The sequence below is a fragment of the Astyanax mexicanus genome, chromosome 6, assembly GCF_023375975.1.
Source record: "Astyanax mexicanus isolate ESR-SI-001 chromosome 6, AstMex3_surface, whole genome shotgun sequence".
Taxonomy (NCBI): domain Eukaryota; kingdom Metazoa; phylum Chordata; class Actinopteri; order Characiformes; family Acestrorhamphidae; genus Astyanax; species Astyanax mexicanus.
The window spans coordinates 9467508-9490000 of record NC_064413.1 but is presented as its reverse complement, the minus strand read 5'-3'; the positions used below and the strand labels follow the sequence as shown (position 1 = coordinate 9490000).

General features: G+C 42.5%; 1 pseudogene; it reads right to left on the bottom strand.

The window, feature by feature from the left end:
- Positions 1-19407: 19407 nt before the first annotated feature.
- On the bottom strand, positions 19408-21962 carry LOC103030804 (C-X-C chemokine receptor type 3-like; annotated as a pseudogene).
- Positions 21963-22493: the final 531 nt, after the last annotated feature.

Here is a 22493-nt window from a genome sequence, read left to right as displayed (position 1 = left end):
CCATTAATGTCTAAACCACCAGCAACTAAAGTGAGTTCACCCCTAAGAGACTACACACCTAAATGTCCAAATTGAGCACTGCTTGTCATTTCCCCTCTAAAATGTCATGTGACTCATTACTGTTACTAGGTCTCAGGTGTACATAGGGAGCAGGTGTGTTCAATTTTGTAGTACAGCTCTCTCACTCTCTCATACTGGTTACTTAAAGTTCCAACATGGCACCTCATGGCAAAGAACTCTCTGAGGATCTTAAAAGACAAATTGTTGCACTACATAAAGATGGCCAAGGATACAAGAAGATTACCAACACCCAGAAACTAAGCTGCATCACAGTGGCCAAGATCATCCAGCATTTTAAAAGAGCACGGTCCACTCAGAACAGACCTCGCGTTGGTCGTCCAAAAAAGCTGAGTAAACATGCTCAGCATCACGTCCTAATGCTGTCTTTAAAAGGTAGGCGCAGTAGAACTGCTAGCATTGCTGCAGAGATTGAAGAGGCGGGGGTCAGCCTGTCAGTGCTCAGACCATACGCTGCACACTACATCAAATCGGTCTGCATGGCTGTCACCCCAGAAGGGAACCTCTTCTGAAGTCTGTACACAAGAAAGCACGCAAACAGATTGCTGAAGACATGTCAACAAAGTACATGGATTACTGGAACCATGTCTTATGGTCTGATGAGATCAAGATTAATTTGTTTGGTTCAGGTGGTCTCAAACATGTGTGTCTGAAATCAGGTGAGGAGTACAAAGATAAATGTGTCATGACTTCAGTCAAGCATGGTGGAGGGAGTTTCATGGTCTGGGGCTGCATGAGTGCAGCAGGTGTTGGGGAGTTACTGTACATTTCATTGAGGGACACATGAACTCCAATATGTACTGTGTAAAATACTGAAGCAGAGCCTGATCACCTCCCTTCAGAAACTGGGTCACAGGGCAGGGGCGTTTCAGCATGATAATCACCCCAAACACATCTCTAAGACGAGCACTGCTTTATTGAAGAGGCTGAGGGTGAAGATGATGGACTGGTCAAGCATGTCTCCAGACCTAAACCCAATAGAACATCTTTGGGGCATCCTGAAGCGGAAGATGGAGGAACTCAAAGTCTCAAATACCCACCAGCTCTGTGATTTCGTTATGCAGGAGTGGAAAAGCATTCCAGTGGCAACCTGTGAAGCTCTGGTAAACTCCATGCCCAGGAGAGTTGAGGCAGTTCTGAAAATTAATGGAGGTCACATGAAATATTGACACTTCAGGAACTTTTACTAAGGGCTGTACTCACTTTCATTGCGGGTGGTTTAGACATTAATGGATGTATTTTGAGTTATTTTGAGGGAAGAATAAATTTACTCTGTTATATAAAAGCTGCAAACAGACTACTTTTCATTGTGTCAAAGTTTCATTTTGTCAGTGTTATCCCATAAAAAGATATACTTAAATATCTGCAGAAACGTGAGGGGTGTACTCACTTTTGTGATACACGGTAGATGTGCAGATATCTAGAGTATGTGTGTGGAAGTGCAGAGACAGTCCAGTATGTGACAGAGTAATTATAAGTAAAGTGCAGATACAGAATGAGTTGTGTGGGAAGTACAAGGTGCAGAATACTGAATGTGGGATAAGTATGGTTGATTTTGACTCTGACTCAACTATGATAAAGGCTTGGTCCTGACTTGAACTCACTCTCTGTCTCGATGTCTGTCTTTGGGCCATATCTTACACCCCACCAACAGTATGTTTTCATGCTTTCCATCTGCATCATTTACAGATCTATGTTTCCACTGGTTTCCACTGGTTTATGTATGCATAGTATTACAGTTTTTTTATTGTTTATACAATTTTTTGGAAAGCCTGCCTCAAACTCTCAGAACACACAATAGACAAAACCCGTTAATTCTTCAATGCAATGTTATTTCTTCTCAAAATGTTTTTTTAGATGACACACACAATCCATCATATGAATAAACATTTAAAAGAAGCAGTTGAACACTGATGTGCTCAGTGTAAAACACTATAATGTATGGAAAACACTTATTCTCTTTTCATCATAATAACTTATAACACTTACTACAGACAGCACATACATAAGTGTGTTGTAACATATTTTAAAATATTGTTTTTTATACTTAGCACACACAATTGCACAATAGAAAATATATTTTATCCCAACCAACACACAGCTGCACAAACAGTACAGTGGTCTACATAAAAAAACAACAGAAGAATTAACTGTATAAATTTACAGTTAAAAATAAATAAATAAAACCAAACTGCTGATAAGGTGCATTTTAATTTGATGCCAGATAATGCTTATTACCACACCTCTGAACAAATTTTTCATTTACTGCTCGCAGCTGAACAACTATGTGTACATCTTCGCTGCACGTCCCATTATAAACACTGTTTAAAGTCACAGTGGCTGATTTTTGGCATTTTGTGTTAAAGCAGTGTTAAAGCACACAAAACAAAGAAACGATCTACAGGTGTGAAAACGCCCTTAGTTTCATCTTAGCCCACTTGGAACCATGAGCTTGCATGAGCTTGCAGGTATTAAAAAGGCAGTTTGCATGGCTTCCTTATTGTGATGTCACAATAAGTAAACATGCATAAAACCACCCTGGCTTCACTCCTTACGCGTCCCACCCACTAGATCAGTTCTATCATTTTGGTCGAGGAAGAGCAGACAGTACATAGCAGGATTAGCCAGCGGACTTCGTCTGGGGGAGGGATCTTTACCTACTGTCCATGGCAAGTCAGCAGATGAACTTTCAAATACTGAGTTTTGTGCTTTTATCACAGTTAATCATCAACTGGCTTGTTTGCACGTAACTTTGAAAAACTAGTTAATTATAGTTACTAGTTACTTCTCCTGTCAGGTCTTTGCCCTGTTTCCATTCTGTGCTCATGTTTCTGTGTTTATTTACCTTTTCTGTGCCTGTCTTTCTTCTGCGTGTGCCTGTGAGTGTGTCTCCCACGTGATCCTTAGTGTTTCATTGCCCTCACCTGTGTTCATTTGTAGCTCCGCCCCCTAACCCCAGGTGTTTCCTCTTCCCGTGTGTATTTATAGCCTGTGTATTTGCTGTTCCTGTGTCAGTCCTTGTACGTTCCACGTCTGTCAGTGCTCCGTGTTTTCGCTTTGTGTTTCAGTCCAGGTTTCTTTAGTTTTTTTCCATGTATATTTTGTGTTTATTTTTGTTAATCATTTTTTGTGTAGTTTGCATTTGCGTCCACCTCCTCGTCCTTCCTGCACCCTACCTGACATCTCCAAAAAAGCAACTGAGTTACTAACTGAGTTACTCCATTAAAAAACTAGTTACCAGTAAAAGTAACTATTGCGTTACTTTGTGTTACTCGTCCCCGTAACCTTTTCTCTGATTGTCAGAAGACGTGATCTTACTATACCTTAGCCAATCGTTGCTTAGGCGGTTATCTCATCCTCTGTGACTCACACACTCAACGCACACACACACACTTGCGCCTTTGTCTAGAGTAATTAGTTAGATTACTCATTACTAATACGTTATTTCAACGCCATTATTCCCATCACTGGTGGTAAACACACAGCGTAAACATGGGGCGTGGCCAGCGACAGCTCATTTGCATAAAAGTGACAGAGCCCTTTAACGGCTCATTCTCAAAGGGACTGTAACTGGAAAATATGGAGCTGGTGAGACATCTTTATGTGAGAGTGATTTTGTGCAAAAAAAAAAAAAAAACTTGTACGTGTTTTATATAGCCCATATACCTGTTCTAACCTGTGTAAAAAGATGTAAAATGTGTTGTGTTTAAAAATGTTAGTATGTCCTTATTTCCTGATCTGTCACATTATGCTGGGAAGTATGGTATTGTTTTGTGCTGGTGAAGATGTGCTGGTGTTATATTGGGAGCAGGGGAACACCAGGCGGTGCACTGAAGGGAAGCGTCAGGGGAAAACCCAGCCTCACGTCCCCGACCACAGTGTGGAAACACAGTGACGCACTGGGCGATCCGTACATCCTCCACCCTGCAGGTTCAGCTGTGCAGCAGGAGCGGAGCTTTCACAAATCACAGCAGCTTCTCCCTGAAGAACTCTTACTTCAGTAAAACTCTAATTAGGAAAATGCTGGAACAGCACGGAAAGTGCAAATAAATCAATAAAAAACACAGAGTTTCTTACATTTACTTTGAATTAATTTGATTGCAGACAGTATGGACCCAATATATTCCATGTTTTATCTGCTGACCTTCATTTCAATTATTCATATTCACCCATTTCGTACAAAAAATTGCATACAACGTGTGTCCTCCAGTCCCTGACACTTCCCCATCAGTGTGTAGTCAACCTCCTGACCCGACTAGTATATATATACATATATATACATATATATGTATATATATGCATGGGCGCAGATGGCACTGGGGACGGGGGGGACATGTCCCCCCCAGATTTATAGTGACCTCATCCGAAATCTAGCATCTACAAGCATAAACGTTGGGGTTTTAATTTAATTAACTGTACGTTTGTGGAGTTCTGTGTTCCACAATGCCCTCGTTTTTAAACTAGGAAGCGTTCAGTTCAGAGGTTACATTGTTCGGAGCTCCGTGTTCCAGTTCCAATGTAAATTTAACGCACCTTCTCAAGTCCGGGGTTCTAAGGAGCTGGTAACTGCCTGTAGACTACAGACACAGGCAGTTACCAGCTCCTTACGGTACGTGTCCACTGGCACTTTTTTTCAACGCAATCCGCTGCGCTGGATCTCCTTGCTCATTTTTGAATTAAAATGAAGCAACAGAAGTAGACAGTCATAAGTTTAATATTTTTATTTTTTTTTACCAACCTCACTGTAACCTATAGCTCTATAAATCGATATTCTGCCGCTTTCAGCTTCTCTTCTGTGGTTGAAAGGCGCCTGTTCTGTGTGTGTGTGTGTGTGTAAGAGGCTTGTGTGTGTGTGAAGACACAGCCTGCTCTTCCCTCATTGGCTGGACGCAGCCTGCTTTTCCCTGATTGGCTGGACGCAGCCTGCTTTTCCCTGATTGGCTGGACTGGACACAGTGCGGCGGTCGGATTTATTTGAATAAAGTTGAGCCGGAGGTCGGAGCTGCGTTAAACGCAACGCAACCCGGCATGCACCGAGGCATGCAGCGGCTCTCTCCATTGATTTTATGTATGATGTTATTATGATGTTATTTTAGTAAGCAGTCGCTGTTAACTGAAATTATAAGATGTAAAATGTTAACATTGTCTTCCTGGTCTTGCCTAGGCTGTAGCAATGAAGAAACAAAAAACAATAACATATAACAATAACAATATCCTAAAGTTTATTGCAGCATATATATATATATATATATATATATATATATATATATATATATATATATATATATATATATATATATATATATATATGATTTTACAGCTTGGTCCCCCCCAGTTCAAAATTTCCATCTGCGCCCCTGTATATATGTATGTATATATATATACATACATATATATATATATATATATATACATACATATATATATACATATATATATATATATATACATACATATATATATATATATATATTGTGGCGTGGAAGAGGAAGGAGGACTCGTGAGACTCATTGCAAGTACTCAACAGCTCTTTATTAACAGGCTTGCCACTCACTTATAGCCTTTAACAAGGCTAGGAGAGCGAAACCCAACTGCCACCACAGCACAAACAGCCCTGAGGCCACCAACCCAGCTATCCAACACAGAGATGGTAGGTCCCCTTAACCCACCCAAAACATACCCCCATAATGCCCCGCTGGCCCCGGATTACCATACCCCGCCCCCACAGGCACACTAAAAGCTGGCACACACACACACACAGACGCCACATAGCCCCCCCCCTTAAGGGTCAGCCGTCCCGGCGACCCCACAAACCCAACAAGAACCCCATGAACAACAAAACATTTTTTTTTTTTTTTTTTACAATCAGTCACACACAAAGTCCTTCAGGCGGGCGGGCGGCCTTCTCACCCGTGGCTGCCTTGAGTGTCCGGGCAAAGCGCCACCCGCCAGCGGCTCCGCAGAGCCAGAGTCCGGGTCGGGCTCGGGATCAGGTCCGATAGGCCCCGCCCCGCAGCCCTCCGTGTCCAACAGTTTAGGACGGTAAGGGGCCAACCGATCGCGGTGCACAATCATTCTGCGTCTGCCCCACCGGATCCTGTACACCACCTCCCCAAGCCTGGACAGCACCAAGCACGGACCCACCCATGCCGACTGAAGCTTCGGGCACAGTCCCTTTTTACGCTGAGGGTTGTACAGCCAAACCCTCGCCCGCACAGATAAAGGCTCCCCAAAGCAGCGCGTATCATACGCGCGTTTCTGCTTCCGTCCGGCAGCAGACTGGTTCGAGCGCGCGAGCCCGTGCGCTAAATCCAGTGAGGACAGAAGATGCGAAACGAAAGTGGGCGCGTCCATAGCGTGCTCGCCCCCATCAGGAGGCGCCCCGAAAGCCAGAGCCACCGGCTTCCTCAGCTCGCGACCAAACATAAGCAGGGCCGGCGTGAACCCTGTCGTCTCCTGCACGGCCGAGCGGCAGGCCAGCAGCACGACCGGTAGATGTTTGTCCCAGTCACGCTGGCCTTTGCTCGACACCATGGCCAACTGCGCTGCCAAACCGCTCCACCAGAGTCCGTCACCGGGAAGGGGCCCAACACATCCACGGCCACCCGCTCCATCGGGCCGCCGCACTGATAGGGGTGAAGTGGGGCGCGGGGCGCCCTCGCGGGGCCTTTCTTGGCAGCGCACACGTCACAGCAGTGCACGAAGAGCTCCACATCAGCCCTGCACCCAGGCCAATAGAAGCGCTGTCTCAGGCGCTTCAGGGTTTTGGTAACGCCAAAGTGCCCAGCCCCAGGCGACCCATGGACTCCCCGTAGGACCGAATGCCTAAACGCCCGCGGTATCACCACCTGAAACACGCGCCGCCCATTCGCCGGATCCTCCCAGGTATGGCACAGCACGCCATCAGATAAGCTAAAGCTAGCCCAGTTGGAGCGCAGCGCTTTAGCGACCGGACCCAACGGCACCACCTCCTCCCACGACGGCGCGACATTCGCCTCGAGCGCTTGTACTGCCCACATTAAGTCGCGATCCGCCTGTTGCGCATCTCGGATCTGTTCTACGGACACCTGGGCCACCGCTACACTGCCGGCCACATCCGCTGAGACTGCAGCGCAACGAGCAGTCTCAGCGGATTTCTCCTCCGCACGAGCGCAATGCTTACAGTCAATGGCCGCACACAGCCGGCGAGACAAAGCGTCCGCGTTACCATGGCTACGGCCCGGTCGGTGCACAACCTCGAAGCTAAACTCCTGGAGTCTACATATCCAGCGCGCAAGCTGGCCCTCGGGCTCGCGGAAACGCATGAGCCACTGTAGCGAGGCGTGGTCGGTGCGCAGCAGAAATGGGACCCCATACACATACGGTCGGAAATGTTTAAGGCTCTCGACCACCGCGAGTAGCTCCCGGCGCGTTACGCAATAGTTACGCTCCGCTTTGTCCAGGCGGCGGCTATAGTACGCTATTACGCGCTCTGAGCCATCCTGAACCTGCGACAGGACCGCTCCGAGGCCACGGTCGCTCGCATCAGTATCCACAATGAAACTCTCCGACATATTCGGATACGCTAGAACTGGAGCATCGCATAGACGGCTTTTTAGCTCCTCGAACGCTCGCTCCGCCTCGTCCGCTGGTCCGCCGTTATCCTCCTCAGCCGTTCGATTTCCCCTGCCAGCAGCTCCATATCATCCAGCAGGGCCACTTCTGACACCAAATGTGGCGTGGAAGAGGAAGGAGGACTCGTGAGACTCATTGCAAGTACTCAACAGCTCTTTATTAACAGGCTTGCCACTCACTTATAGCCTTTAACAAGGCTAGATAGATAGATAGATAGATAGATAGATAGATAGATAGATAGATAGATAGATAGATAGATAGATACTTTATTTATCCCGAAGGAAATTTAGGCATCCAGCAGCAACAACACAATACAATAAGAAACAGATTCAAACATAAATTAAAACAAGAATAGAGAAAAAGAAGAAGAAAAGAGAGAAAATATATATATATATATATATATATATATATATATATATATATATATATATATAAGGCTATACAAAAACGTACTATACAAGGTAAGATACATATCTGTAAACAGAGCAGTGCAGTTGTTGCTGATGTTCATTAAATAATTAACAGAGCAAAGTGCAGTGTGCAATGACATTGATTATGAAAGTGGCTGATGTGACATAGAAATATAATATAAATATGCAACTGTAACAAATATAGTTCTAAAAGGAGATTGTGAATATGTGAATACCCAATCATGAGTAAAGTGTACTTGAACGTAAGTGAGGTTGGGGAAGTGTTAATGTAAATAATTAAGTGGTGGAGTAATAAAGTCCATGTGGTGTGACTGAGTTAAACTCAGTCAGTAGCAGCATCCCGTCCCCGATGGGAGGAGTTAAAGAGTCTGATGGCTCTCGGAATGAAGGATTTTCTGAGTCTGTCTGTTGTGCAGCTCTGTGACAGCAGTCTGCCACTGAACACACTCCTCTGCTTCATGATGGTGGTGTGAAGTGGGTGACTATCATTGTTCATGATAGAAAGCAGTTTATCCAAAGTCCTTCTCTCAGCTATTGTAACCAGAGAGTCCAGCTCCATTCCAACCACTGCCCCGGCCCTCCTGACCAGCTTGTCCAGCCGTGATGCATCTCTCCTCTTCCTGTTGCCTCCCCAGCACACCACAGCGTAGAAGAGAATGCTGGCCACGATTGATTGGTAGAACATCTGCAGAAGCTTCTTACAGATTTTAAAGGACCGCAGTCTCCTCAAGAAATAGAGCCGGCTCTGTCCCTTCCTGTACAGGGTGTCTGTGTTTGTTGACCAGTCCAGTTTGTTGTCCAGCTGCAGACCAAGGTACTTGTAGGTCTTCACTGTCTCCACATCAACCCCCTCGATGGAGACTGGCTGCAAGGGTAGTCCAGACCTACGAAAGTCAACCACCATCTCCTTGGTCTTGGATATGTTTAACTGCAGTTGGTTCAGTCGGCACCAAGCAACAAAGTCATCCACCTTTCTCCTGTACTCCTCCTCCTGACCACCCTTCACACACCCAACGATGGCAGTGTCATCCGAGAATTTCTGCAGATGGCACATCTCAGAGTTGTACTGGAAGTCTGATGTGTAGAGAGTGAAGAGGAAGGGGGAGAGCACAGTCCCCTGTGGTGCTCCAGTGCTACTGACCACAGTCTCTGATGTGCCATCAGTGAGCCTCACATACTGTGGCCTGCAGGTGAGGTAGTCTGTGATCCAGGACACCAGGTGAGGATCCACATGCATCTTCACCAGCTTGTCTCTGAGAAGTGGAGGCTGGATGGTGTTAAAAGCACTGGAGAAATCAAAAAACATGATTCTCACAGCACTACTGCCCTTGTCCAGATGAGAGTAGGTTCAGTGGAGGAGGTAGATGATGGCATCCTCAACACCAATCTTCTTGCGATATGCAAACTGGAGAGGGTCCAGTGCATGCTGTACCTGGGGTCTGAGGAGTGGGAGAAGCAGTCGTTCCATGGTCTTCATAATGTGGGAGGTCAAAGCTACTGGCCTGAAGTCATTGAGCTCACTGGGGCGAGGTTTCTTGGGAACAGGGACCAGGCATGAGGTTTTCCACAGCGTTGGAACCCTCCCCAACTGCAGGCTCATGTTGAAGATGTTCGACAGGGGTAATCCAAGTTCAAAGGCGCAAGCCTTGAGAAGTCTTGGGCTCACCTCGTCAGGTCCAGCTGCTTTCCTTGAGCGGAGTCTCCTCAGCGCCCCTGTGACCTGGTCTGCAGAGAGGTGGAGGGTGGAGGTGGCAGACTGGATGGTCTGACAGTCTGTGGGAGGGAGACCGGTGTAGCACTCAGAAAAGGTAGGGAGGTGTCCAGTGGGGCAGAGGCTGAGGTTGCGGAGATAGCAGGACAGACAGAAGCAGGTGAGGATGAAACAGGGCAATCAAACCGGTTATAGAAGAGATTGAGTTCGTTCGCTCTCTCCACACCACCAGCTGTTGCACTATCACTCTTTGGCTTGCACCCTGTGATTGTCCTCATACCGTCCCAGACCTCCTTCATGTTGTTAACTTGTAACTTCTGCTCAACCTTCTTCCTGTAGGTCTCCTTAGCCTCCTTTAAGCAGGACTTGAGTTCACGCTGGATGTTCTTCAACTCCTCCTGGTTCTTGTCTTTAAAGGCCCTCTTCTTTTTGTTTAAAAGGTCCTTTACGTTACTTGTAATCCTGGGCTTGTTATTAGCAAAGCAGCGAACAGTTCTTACAGGAACCACATTGTCCATGCAAAAGTTCAGATAGTCAGTTGTGCAGTCTGTTACCCCCTCAATGTCCTCACCGTGAGAGTCCTGCAGAACACTCCAATCTGTGCATGCAAAGCAGTCCTTCAGGGTCTCCTCTGCCTCCTGAGACCACTTCCTGAAGGAGCGTGTTGTGGTTGGTTGCCTCATCACACAGGGTTTGTACTGCGGCTGCAGGTAAACCAGGTTGTGGTCAGATTTTCCAAGTGGGGGCAGTGGGATGGCGGTGTATGCATCACTGATGTTAGCATACAGGAGGTCAATTGTCCTGTTTTTTCTGGTTGGACAATCGACATACTGGGTGAAAGAAGTCAGTGTGGAGTCCAGCGTGACGTGGTTGAAGTCACCAGACAGAGCGACAAAAGCATCCGGGTGTTGTGTCTGGAGCCTAGCGATGGTCGCGTGTATGACATCACACGCAGCCTCCGCGTCCGCTCGGGGGGGCACGTACACACAAACAACAATGGCGTGTGAGAACTCCCGCGGGACGTAATATGGTCTTAAACTCACCGCGAGCAGTTCAACATCCCGGCAGCAGATAGTCTCTTTAACAGTCACATGCCCAGGATTACACCATCTGTTGTTAATGAGGATAGCGAGCCCACCGCCCTTAGATTTGCCGCTCCGCGCGCTGTCTCTGTCCGCTCTCACAGTGACGAATCCGGGGATGTTTACATTAGCGTCGGGGATGCTAGCGGTTAGCCAAGTCTCAGTGAAGCAGAAGAGACTGCACTCCCGGTAGGTCCTCTGGTTTCTCACTAATGCTGCGAGCTCGTCCGTCTTGTTAACCAGCGAGTTCACGTTCCCCATCACCACTGCTGGAATACAGGGCTTGTATCTCCAGCGGTTTTCCCGTCTTTTAACCTTTAGCTTAGCTCCGGCTTTACAGCCCCTGGAGCGTCGCTTAAGCTCCGTCGGAATGGGGTGCCTCGCGCCGGCGCGGCTCTTTGTTCTCAGCGCGAGAAGTTCTTCCCTCGAGTAAACAAAGTTTCTGCAGCCCATGTGCAGAGTTTGGCGATCCGTATCCATGGGATACACTACAGCGTAGTAAGAGACGAAAAAAAGAAAGTAAACAAAGAAAAAAGTTCACTTAAGGTGAAACGCTACACAGAGCTGCTGGAAGGCTGCCGCTTTCGTCAGCGCCGGAAACGACAGGAGACAGGAGCTAGGAGAGCAAAACCCAACTGCCACCACAGCACAAACAGCCCTGAGGCCACCAACCCAGCTATCCAACACAGAGATGGTAGGTCCCCTTAACCCACCCAAAACATACCCCCATAATGCCCCGCTGGCCCCAGATTACCATACCCCGCCCCCACAGGCACACTAAAAGCGAGAGGGTACTGACTGCAGCCTGCGGGAAGGCGGAGTTGGACGTCCAGCGCGTCCAGTCCCACCCACTATGTCCACGCCACGCCTTGTCAGTCTCGCAAGCTTGTAGTGTATACACAGTATTTAAGCCGGACGACGCGGCACATTATATTTAAAGTCCGCTAACTGCCCTTTACATTGTTTACTTCTTCTTCTGTAGTTGTTTTATGGCAGTTTGCAATGTTACTGCATTACCGCCATCTACTGGATAATAAAAAATAAAAAAAAATAAAAAATTTAAGTCTTCTTGCAATTTGTGTTTCTTTTATAAATTCTATGACAGCTTAACTGTAGCCTCTGTACCACACAAACTCAATAATTTTTCCAATGTAACTGAGTTCTTCGTTACCCTGTTAAAACGTTCTCTCTCTTTAGAGTAATATCTGCATATAAGAAGTACATGATTCACGGTTTCTAATTCATTACAATAAGGACACATTCCATTCTCATGTTTTCCTATAATGTGAAGTCCACTATTCAGTTCTGTATGTCCTAACCTTAGCCTGGTGGACCAGGTTTCCTCCTGCCGTGATAGTGACCTGTTTTTCCTCTTTTACCTCTTTTTGTATGTCATAAAAATGCCTGCCTTTCTCCTCCTTATCCCATTTGTCCTGCCAGATTTTTTAACCCCGTCTTTGATTATTGCTTTAAACTCTGATTTCATTGTTTACTTCCGTTCAGAGGCGGAGCTAAGACATGATGCTGACAAAGTGGGCGGGACTGAACGGCATGACGCTAACAATGTCGGCGGGGCTGGACGCACTGGACGTCCAACTCCGCCCTCCCGCAGGCTGCAGTCAGTAGTAGTTGCTAAAAGCTGGCACACACACACACACACACACAGACGCCACAATATGTATATATATATATATATATATATATATATATATATATATATATATATATATATATAAATTAAATAGGTAATTGGTAAAATAAAATAGCTAACAGGTTGTAAAAGCAAGATGTAATTTTCTGATCTGCTAAGATATATTTTTCTGTGTGCTATAGTGTTCACTTTATATATTTCTGCATTGTATTAAGATGTCATTGTTTATAGTACACAGTATATAGTACATATATTCCTGTTTAAGAATAAAACTTTTTAAAAAGGTTTTGTTCATCCAGTGATATTCTGTGCTTTTCAACATTCATGTCTGAAACGTAATTAAACACCTACATTTATTTGAGTGAAATCAAAAACAAAACTAAACACTAATACATTTTACTTACTCAAACATAACATTGTGAAGTAGAATTATTGCAAAAACAATTTGTGTAAAAAAAAACTTTAATTAATTAAGTTTTCAGCATTATTGTCAGCCTGCTCTGCACTCTTATAGACACAGAGACTCCATTTATCAGCATTCTCTTACTGAGGACTACAATGACTCATCGAATCACGTGACACTATGGCGTTCCGGTTCACCTATCTTTTGATTGTTAGCACCTGTGCTATTAGTGTAAATACCCCTCAGTTTGCTCTCAATGTTGCTGAGTATTGAAATAATTTATCTACTCTCTTTATCTACTTGCTTATTCTCTGTCTCTGGATCACCTGTGTACCGACACTCCTTCCTGCACCATTCCTGGTTTGTTGTTTGTTTATGCTGCCTTACTGTTATTGACCCTGCCTGTCCTTGGCTCTCCTTATATGCTTGCCCCCTTTGTAAATAAACTGTTTAAACTGTATCAGCGTGTGTTTCTCCTGGTCCTGGCATGTGTGAGTATTATATTACTTATATTTTTAGACAAATGGTTTCCTCAAATTATTTAATAAATTAAGTAAATCGTCTCCAGGCTTACAACATATTTTACAATATTCAGCAAATGAAATTATTTAGAGTGAAAAATATATACCGCACAAACATATTTTTATAGTAAAAGCAAATTTCAACCATCTATTAAATAAAAAAATATATATTTAAAATGTGATACAAAAATAAATTTAGGCTCATTAGTTTGGCAAAATGAGAAAAACCTGTCAGAATTAGTGGTCCGTATTTGGTACTCAGCCTTTAGACAAACCATTGATCTTCTTGGGTTTGGTTTCAGTTTAAGCCAAATAATTTTATTTCAGTGCATCCCATAAAATGTGTGAGCTGCTTTTTGGAAAAAATTATAATTTATTAATAAATCTATAAAGTACTTAAATATATCACCTCTTCATCTGTACACATTTACAGTAAATTACTGTGTACTTTCCCCTGAACCTCTACAGCTGTGAAGAACTGGTTCAATCCACAGCTGTTCTTAAACTGCATCATCTGAGACTTTCCACAGCTCACAGAGCAAAGCTCATTTCTCTTATTTTCTGTTATGTGTGATGTTGAGTGATAAGAACACTTTAAAAACCTAAAAATTCTGTTTTCAGAATGATCAGGTAGAAGCTAATTATTTATTGTATGTAAATCCCCGGACTGTCCCCTGGTATAGATGTTAAATCATCTTTTTATTTGCATTTGCTAATTTTATTCTTAAAAATGTGAACTCTGTTACTAATTTTAATCTCTGTTAGTGAAGAATACGTCAGTGCAGGGACGTGCACAGGAATCTTGAAGGGCAGGGCTCTAACCTGAAGAAAGGGCACCCCAAAAAAAAAGTCTCTCTCTCTCTCTCTCTCTCTCTCTCTCTCTCTCCTGTATTCGTCTCTTTTCCATGGACATTTTGAATTTTCTGCATTAACACAACGTGCATGTGAATAATTCGAATAGTGCTTTATGTCCGTTATTCATCTTGCTTGATAAAATGAAATGTTATCAGCTGCATGTAACTTAGTTTGGTTAGCCTCCCACAAAACAACCTGAGCCATGTAAAACGTTGACTGCAAGCTAGCTGGCTGTCGGGGGTTTTTTGCTACCTAAACGTGGAACAGTAGGTGCTGTCCGATTATTTAGGATCACTAAACATCCTAAACTCGACGACATCGGATTTTAGAGAAGTTGATTGTGATCATGTTTTGTAATACTGTGAAGGCTACATTTCAAGCTCATCTTCAGGGCAGTCGCTCTACTCCCACGGCATCTTCAAACTCTTGGATCTCTGCTAGTCGGCTGAAGCGCCGGCCGGTCGTGTGCTGCGCTTTTTTTTTTTTTTTCTAGTGAAGCGTGCTGCGTGTCCCCCGCTACGCCCGTGCCCCTCCCTTTTGCCTTCTCTCGAGGTGTCTGAATCTGAATTATTGACTCTGAAAACTTTGTTTTACGAAACTTCAACCAAATTACGAATTATAAGAAAATCTTGTTGAAATATGAAATCATATTTGTCTATATTATTTTTCCCCCTCCCTCGGAAGGGCAATATCAGCCAAGGACGGCAAAAAGGCAGTTGCCCAAGCACATTGGGCCATAGCGTCTGCACGTCACTGCGTCAGTGCTCATTTCATGGCTGGCAGTGATCAGTCCAGCAGCATAAATACCTAGAAAGGAGAAGTCTGTGAACGTACTTGAAGTTGGATTGGAAAAGCACGCTAATATTTAAAAAAATTAAAATAGTTGCTTTATGCACTTACATGCTTTTGTCACAAGCAACCTGGGTGGGCTTTCTGGTTTTCCCATAGACTGTCTATAAGTTTGGTTGCAGTGGTTACTAGGTACCCATGGCGATATACTATTTATGTTTTTTTTCTACTTAAATCAGCACCAGGAATCATCTTGTAATAACTGTATTAGTCCGGTTTCTATTGGTAGAAGTGTCTGATCTCATGTTCCTGTCCTGATTTTACAGTTAGCCAGCTAACCTGGCTACCAACCTGTTGCCACCGTTCTTCTTCTATCTTAAAAAGATAGTCAAAGTTACATCTGCATGGTGCATTGCTTTCTGATAAGGTTCAATTTGTAATCACACATTCTACCAAAAAAAAAAAAAAAAGAAACTGTAGCTTCAAATGGCTTGACTGGATTTTTTTAAACCTGTACCTCTGAGCGTACTGATACAGTGCTATGAAAATTTTTTTGGGCACCCCTGATCATTTTCATGATTTTTCTTTATAAATCATTGGTTCTTGTATCAGCAATTTCAGTTAAATATATCATATATTAGAGGAACACAGTGATTTTTGAGAAGTGAAATTAAGTTTATAGGATTTACAGAAAGAGCGCAATATGTCTTTAAACAAAATTAGGCAGGTGCATAAATGTGGGCACCCTTGTCATTTTATTGATTTGAATACCTTCAGAACTAATTATTGGAGTATAAAATGTGTTTGGTAAGCTCCTTGACCCTTGACCTTCATACACAGGTGAATGCAATGATGAGAAAGGGAGAAGCAACATGGGAGCCTCTAAACAAAACTCTCAAATGACCCCAAAACAAAGATTGTTCATCACTATGGTTTAGGGGAAGGATACACATTTCAGCTGTCAGTTACCACTGGTGAGATGGTGAGAGCAGTCAGAGTCACAATGTGGTGGTGGTTCATCATGCTGTGGGGCTGTGTGATCAGTGCAGGTACTGGGAATCTTGTTAAAGTTGAGTGTCACATGGGTTCCAGTCAATATCAGCAGATTCTTGAGAACAATGTTGAAGAATCAGTAATAAAGTTGAACAGAGGAACAAGTACAACATTCTGCAATGATCATCTCAGTCCTCAGACCTGAATATTATTAAAGTGGGCTGTTTTTTTGTGTGTTTTTCTCTGCTGCTGTATCAAAAGAGATTGTGAAAATCACTAAGAGTGTGTTACTTCATTTGCCAAGATCATTTCTGTTTTACAAAGAATGTTATATAATGTTCTGTGAATCTAGACAAACATATCAACACACTTATTAAAATGGTAAAATGAAAAAAGAAGTGTCAAACTTTAAATATGAAGGATGTTATAAAATTAAACACTGCTGTTCAGGTATAGACGCGTGTAGACTAATGACTAGTGTGTGGTAAAGCAGTTCTACACCAGTTTTACAATTATTTACAGATTTAAGCCTGAACAGCAGCATTTAAACAGCTTTACTACACACTACAGTCATCATTCTACACCAGTTTAACCATTATATACAGATTAAAACCTCAACAGCAGCTTTTACAGGAGTTTTTGCTGCTATTTGGATCAGGGCTGTACTGAGAGTTAAGCAGAGCAGTAAATCCAGAGTTAAATTAACTGTGTTAAACAGTGAAGAACAGCAGCGACCCCCAGCGGTCACTCTGAGCCACCTGCTGCTAAACCGCTCTCATCATATTAAAAACAGAGAAACAGCGCCACCTGCTGGTAATGAATTTCCCTACAGCTCTATTCAGGCCTAACACTTTCACTCAGACCAGTACCTGTCTGCAGATCCGCAGAGCCGCGGATATACGCCAGCAGGGTCAGGTCAGTGGCAGCGCATGCGCAGTAGGACTACGCGATTCCGCTGCGATTGCAATGCATAATTTTTTATTTCTGCAGCTTATGTTGATTTCTGTTGATCGCTGTCGTTAGTTAATGTAAGTAACGTTTTTTATTTGTTTTAGTTTGTTGTCGTTCATATTATCACTATTTTATTAATTTTATTTATTCATCTGTAGTTGCATTTTATTAGTTTTATTACCTTTTATTTTTTACGTATAATTTTATGATTCCAACTCTTTAATTATTTTATACCTTATTTTATTTATTTATTTATTTATTTATCCTATCTTATTAAAATGCTGTTTTTAAATTTATTTAATTTATAAAAGCCCATGTATTATTAAATAAAGCCACATAAAGCACATTTATTATAAAAGCCAGCACTCAATATAAGTGATATTTTGACCTCATAATTGTCCTCATAATTATTACAGCTAATTAAGGTATTAAGTTAATCTAAAGTTTTATTTATGTCCAATTTTGGGGTGTCTATATGTAACCCATTAGGGTATACAATCTTGTGTGCAATATTTACAATGTAAATCTCTATATGTGTTTGTTTCAGCCCAGTGTTTAACATTATGCTCGTTTAGTTCTGTAAATAAACCTAATATGTGTATTATTTACCATGTGTTAAAATTGAGTTTATTTTTGTCCTAAATGACTGGAATACCTCCTAAAACTATTAGTGTTTCACCAGTATAACAATCACTAAGAAAACTGAAGCAAGTTTCAACGCATGTGCAGAATGCCACTGGCCTGAAACTGCTGGCTTAAATCCGTGTTTAGCAGACAGACCCTTCTCGTCTTCACACACATACAAGCCTCACACACACAGAACAGCTGCCTTTCAACCACGGAGGAGAAGCTGAAAACGGCATAATATGGATTTACAGAACTATAGATTACAATGAGGTTGATTAAAAAAAAAAAAAAAACTTAAACTTATGATTGACTACAAGTGTTAATGAACACGAACAGTGAGTCCTTGTTCAGTGAGTTACGCGTGTTTTTTCACATAGTCTATAGGTTTAATATAAAAAAATGTGTTTGTTTAGAATTAATTTTCTATTCTTAAACCATGTTAAATTATATTAGTATAGAGGAAAGTCAATTAGACATCATTCTTGCAGTCTAATTTACAGATGTTTAGGCCTGTGAATCATTGTTCACATTGTTCGAATCTTTAGAAGATTGCTTATTAATAAATGTTTTTTTTTAATTAATAACTCCATGCTTCTTCAGTGTTGAAGTGTTGATTATCATCATTCTGAACAGATTTCGCTCATTCAAACAGCCTGAAAATGTTTTTAAAAGCTCAGTTTTAACGCTCTACTTACTAAAAAATGTGGGGGTTAAATCAGGCTCATAAGAAGAGTTTATGGAGTGGGTCGGGTCCATCTAAGCTCTAGACCAGGGCAAACAGTTTCAAACATTTTGCAAAGGCCCCTCCTACTAGTCTATTAGTTTACAAGTAAAATATATGTATAGGTAAAGGAGAGAGTGAAATATATGATCAAATGTCACTAGTCAGAGTTACACTGAGGATACAGTAACAATCAGAAGTTTGGACATATCTTCTTTTTTTTCCTACATTGTAAAGGATTACTGAAGTCATCCAGACTGTAAAGGAACACATAAGGAATCATGTAGTAAACTATTTTCTTATCTGTGGTGCTGTTTACATGTGGATTTCTAAGGCTGGTAACTGTGATTAACTTATCCTGTGCAACAGAGGAAACTCTTTCTCTTCCTTTACTGGGGAGATCCTGCTGAGAGCCAGTTTTATCATAACAATTTTGATGGTCTTTGCTACTGCACTTGGGGATAGTTTCAAAGATCTTGATTTTTTTTCAATTGACTGACCGTATTTCTTTTACTTACTTGAGTAATTCTTGTACTAGAGAAGAGACCTGCAGAGGACTGCTTTTTTAAACCCGCTCCTGCCCGCTTCTGCCAAAAATCGCTTTTTTTAATCCCGCGCCAGCCCCCCACATGCACATTTCTTCTGCTCCCGCCCCGCGGTCCTTATAGGAATTGAATGAATCTCATTTTGTGCTTAAAATTTTCTGCTGGCAGATTTTTTCAGGTAAGAAAGGGGGGGGGGATTAAATATTAATCTAAAATGCAGAACATTTTAAAACAATAAAAAAGTCAGATTTTTATAGATGTTTATAGATCTGTAGATCTGGTATAACAACTAGTACACATTTTATAGCTGATTTAAAATGAGAGTTTCTACATTACAGAGATCTGTAAATTGAGTTTTTGCTGGCGTTGCTCAGAACTGGTATCAAGTCAGTTCAGCCAGCAGAGGTCGCAGCTGCACTGCAGCTTCAAGTCAAGCCAAGTCAAGCAGTTTTATTGTCAATACTGCATATGTACAGGACATACAGAGAATTGAAATTATGTTACTCTCCTTCCCAAAAGTTACAGAAAGTACAAAGAATAAGAGACACAGCAATCTTACATTTGCAAAAAAACATGTTGATAATCCCAGAACTAACGTGACAAATGTGGAACCTTTTGGAAGGTGTGTGTCCCGTTACATCCGGTAAAAAAATAACACATAATTTTAGAAAAAGATCATCATACTGAATGTAAAACATGGTGGTGGTAGTTTGATGGTCTTGCTGTAATAGGTGGAAGCAGGAATTCTGCTGTTTACCAGACAATCCTGAAGGAGAATATCCGGCCATCTGTTTGTGACCTCAAGCTCAAGTGTACTTGGATTCTGCAGCAGGACAATGATCCAAAGCATGCAAACAATTTCATCTCCGAATGACTTAAAAAATAACAAAATGAAGGTTTTGGAGTGGCCTAGTTAAAGTCTGATTAAGATGCTGTGGATGATGTTTAATGCTTGAAAACCCTCAAATGTGTCTGAATTGAATTAAAACAGTTCTGTATAGAAAAGTGGACCAAAATTCCTCCACAGAGATATAAAAGTTATCATCATTGTCAGTTATCAGTAAAGCCTGATTGCAGTTGTTGCTGCCAGAGTGGCACAACCAAGTTATTAAGTTAAGGGGCAAATACGTTTTTCACACAGTGCTAGATTAGTTTGGATAGTTTAATCCCTTTTGTTTTAGATAAGGGTAATATGTTACGTTAGCAGGAATGAGTTAAACCCAAGGACACAACTACAATGTGTATTTTAACTTAAATATAAAAGATGTATTATGAAAAGAATGTTTTTAAAGCATAAATGGGATTTGGAGTCATATAAAAATGCGAAAAAATACATCTCTGAAATATTTTATTTATTATATTTTATGGTAATGTTTATAGTTAGAGAGAGTGGGGACAGGTAACAAATGCTGGTTTTTCAGTGTTCTATGTCGATTTTTTATTTATTTTTTAATAACATATTGTACTTTTGCTGTTAGGTCAAAGTACAAGACACTATGCTTAAAAATAAAATTGTAGTATAGTAGAATACATAAGAAACCAGAGCTGCTATTGCAGCACCTACACAAAGGGGGCGCTGTTACCTGTTTAGTTGTCATTAGTTGTTGTTTTATGAGCAGAAAAAACACGGCTGGTCCTCAGGCCAGACAAAAGAAACTGAGAGCTAAAAACTCTACTCCTGTATCCTGTGAGACACAATAAAGACTTGAACTTGCTTATTGAGGATGATTGATTGAAAGATACTACAAAAATGTATTTTAAAGATATTTTGTATGCACATTTTTACATGTCATTTCCTGCGGACAGAAATGGCACCGATTCTGTGGACTATGCCAATTACAGTTACTGAATTTATGATTTAATTCTGATTACAAAACACTACCCAACCCTGATTAAAATAAGTTTACGCTGCCCTGCCTCTGCGGACCATATCCAGCACACTGTCCCGAAACTTCCCCCAGACGAAGGCGTAGAGCAGCGGGTTGATGCAGCAGTGCAGGTAACCCAGCGTGGAGGTGGTTGTTAAGGCGATGTTTAGAGCTGTAGAGGTGTAACAGCTGCTGTTGCTGCTGACGTTGTGTGTCACTATATCCACCATGAGGGTGATGTTGTAGGGTGCCCAGCATATGAAAAAGACCACCACTAAGAGCAGGATGAGCCGCATGTCCTGCGACTTCGCAGCTCCTCTCTGAGAGCCTCTCCGCAGCCGTAGAAAGATGCTGGTGTAGAAATAGAGCATCACTGCTGCTGGAATAATGAAACTCAGCACGTGGTAGAGAGATCTCAGCACGTGGTAGAGAGATCTAAACGCCAGTTGTGCGAGGGGTACCAGTGGACACACTCGATTTTATCCCGCCTAGAGTCACTACTGGCTTCCAGGAAGATCCAGTCCGGGATGCAGAGGAGCAGGGAGGAGAACCAGAGAACCATGCAGCTTATCTGGATCACCCAGGGCCTCCTGCGGGAGAACATCCTCACGCCGTGGATGACGGACAGGTACAGGTAGCCTGTTGGCTGGGGTCCTGTGATGCCCCACGTACCCGAAACAGCGCTCCAGTCAGCTTGCAGAGCGTAGTACCGAAGATCCACCCCATGACTGCTTCCACCGCCCACAGGGGCATAGTCAGCAGCAGAAGCATATCAGCCACACACAGGTGAAAGACGAAAGTGTCCGTCACGCTCCAGCTCCGCCTCTTCTGCCACAGGACCACCAGTACCAGCCCGTTACCCAGCAGCCCCACGACCACCGCCACTGTGTACAGGACTGGGATAAAGATGGCATCAAAGGCCATACTAAGATCCTGATCACAATCAGGTCTCCAGTCATATTCCATGTAGTCCGGATAGGTGAAATTATAATCATAATCAGAGAAATTCCATCCAAAGGATTCTGAGATGTCAAGAATGGAAACCATATTCTGCCAGAAATAAAAGACGAAGAATTTATTATGGGACATTAATTTATTAAACTTTAATAATTTCACCATTGATTTTGGTACAGATTGTACATTTGATGGAATATCATAAAAAACACATTTGTTTACATATTATAGAGAGATATATTTTATTAAACAAAAATGTATAGTAGTTTATAAATAATTCATAATAAAGGATAACATACAATAATTCATAGAAATTAGAGCAGTGACTTTTTATAGCAGGGTGTGGGTAGATCAAGTGTTATCTTAGGGGCAGCTTGGCAAGGCCCACAACTGCAAGTTGTGAGGTGTTATATTGTGACTGTTTTAACAATAGTCAGCATGCTCATGGTACAGCATCGTGAATTATGGGAGTTTGAGTGAGGCCTGATTGTGGGTGAGGATGGATGAGCCACAGAAGATCACATGTGAGTGAAGGTTACAAAGAGAAGCTAGTCTAAGGAAATGCTAAGGCTAAGTTAGCTCAGCTAATGTTACTGTGCTAGTCCTGTACAGCTTGTATCTTACAGTTAGAAGCAGCCATTATAAAAAGCTTTGATTAGTTGGTAACGCTGTCAGTCAGATATGCATCATATAGCAACT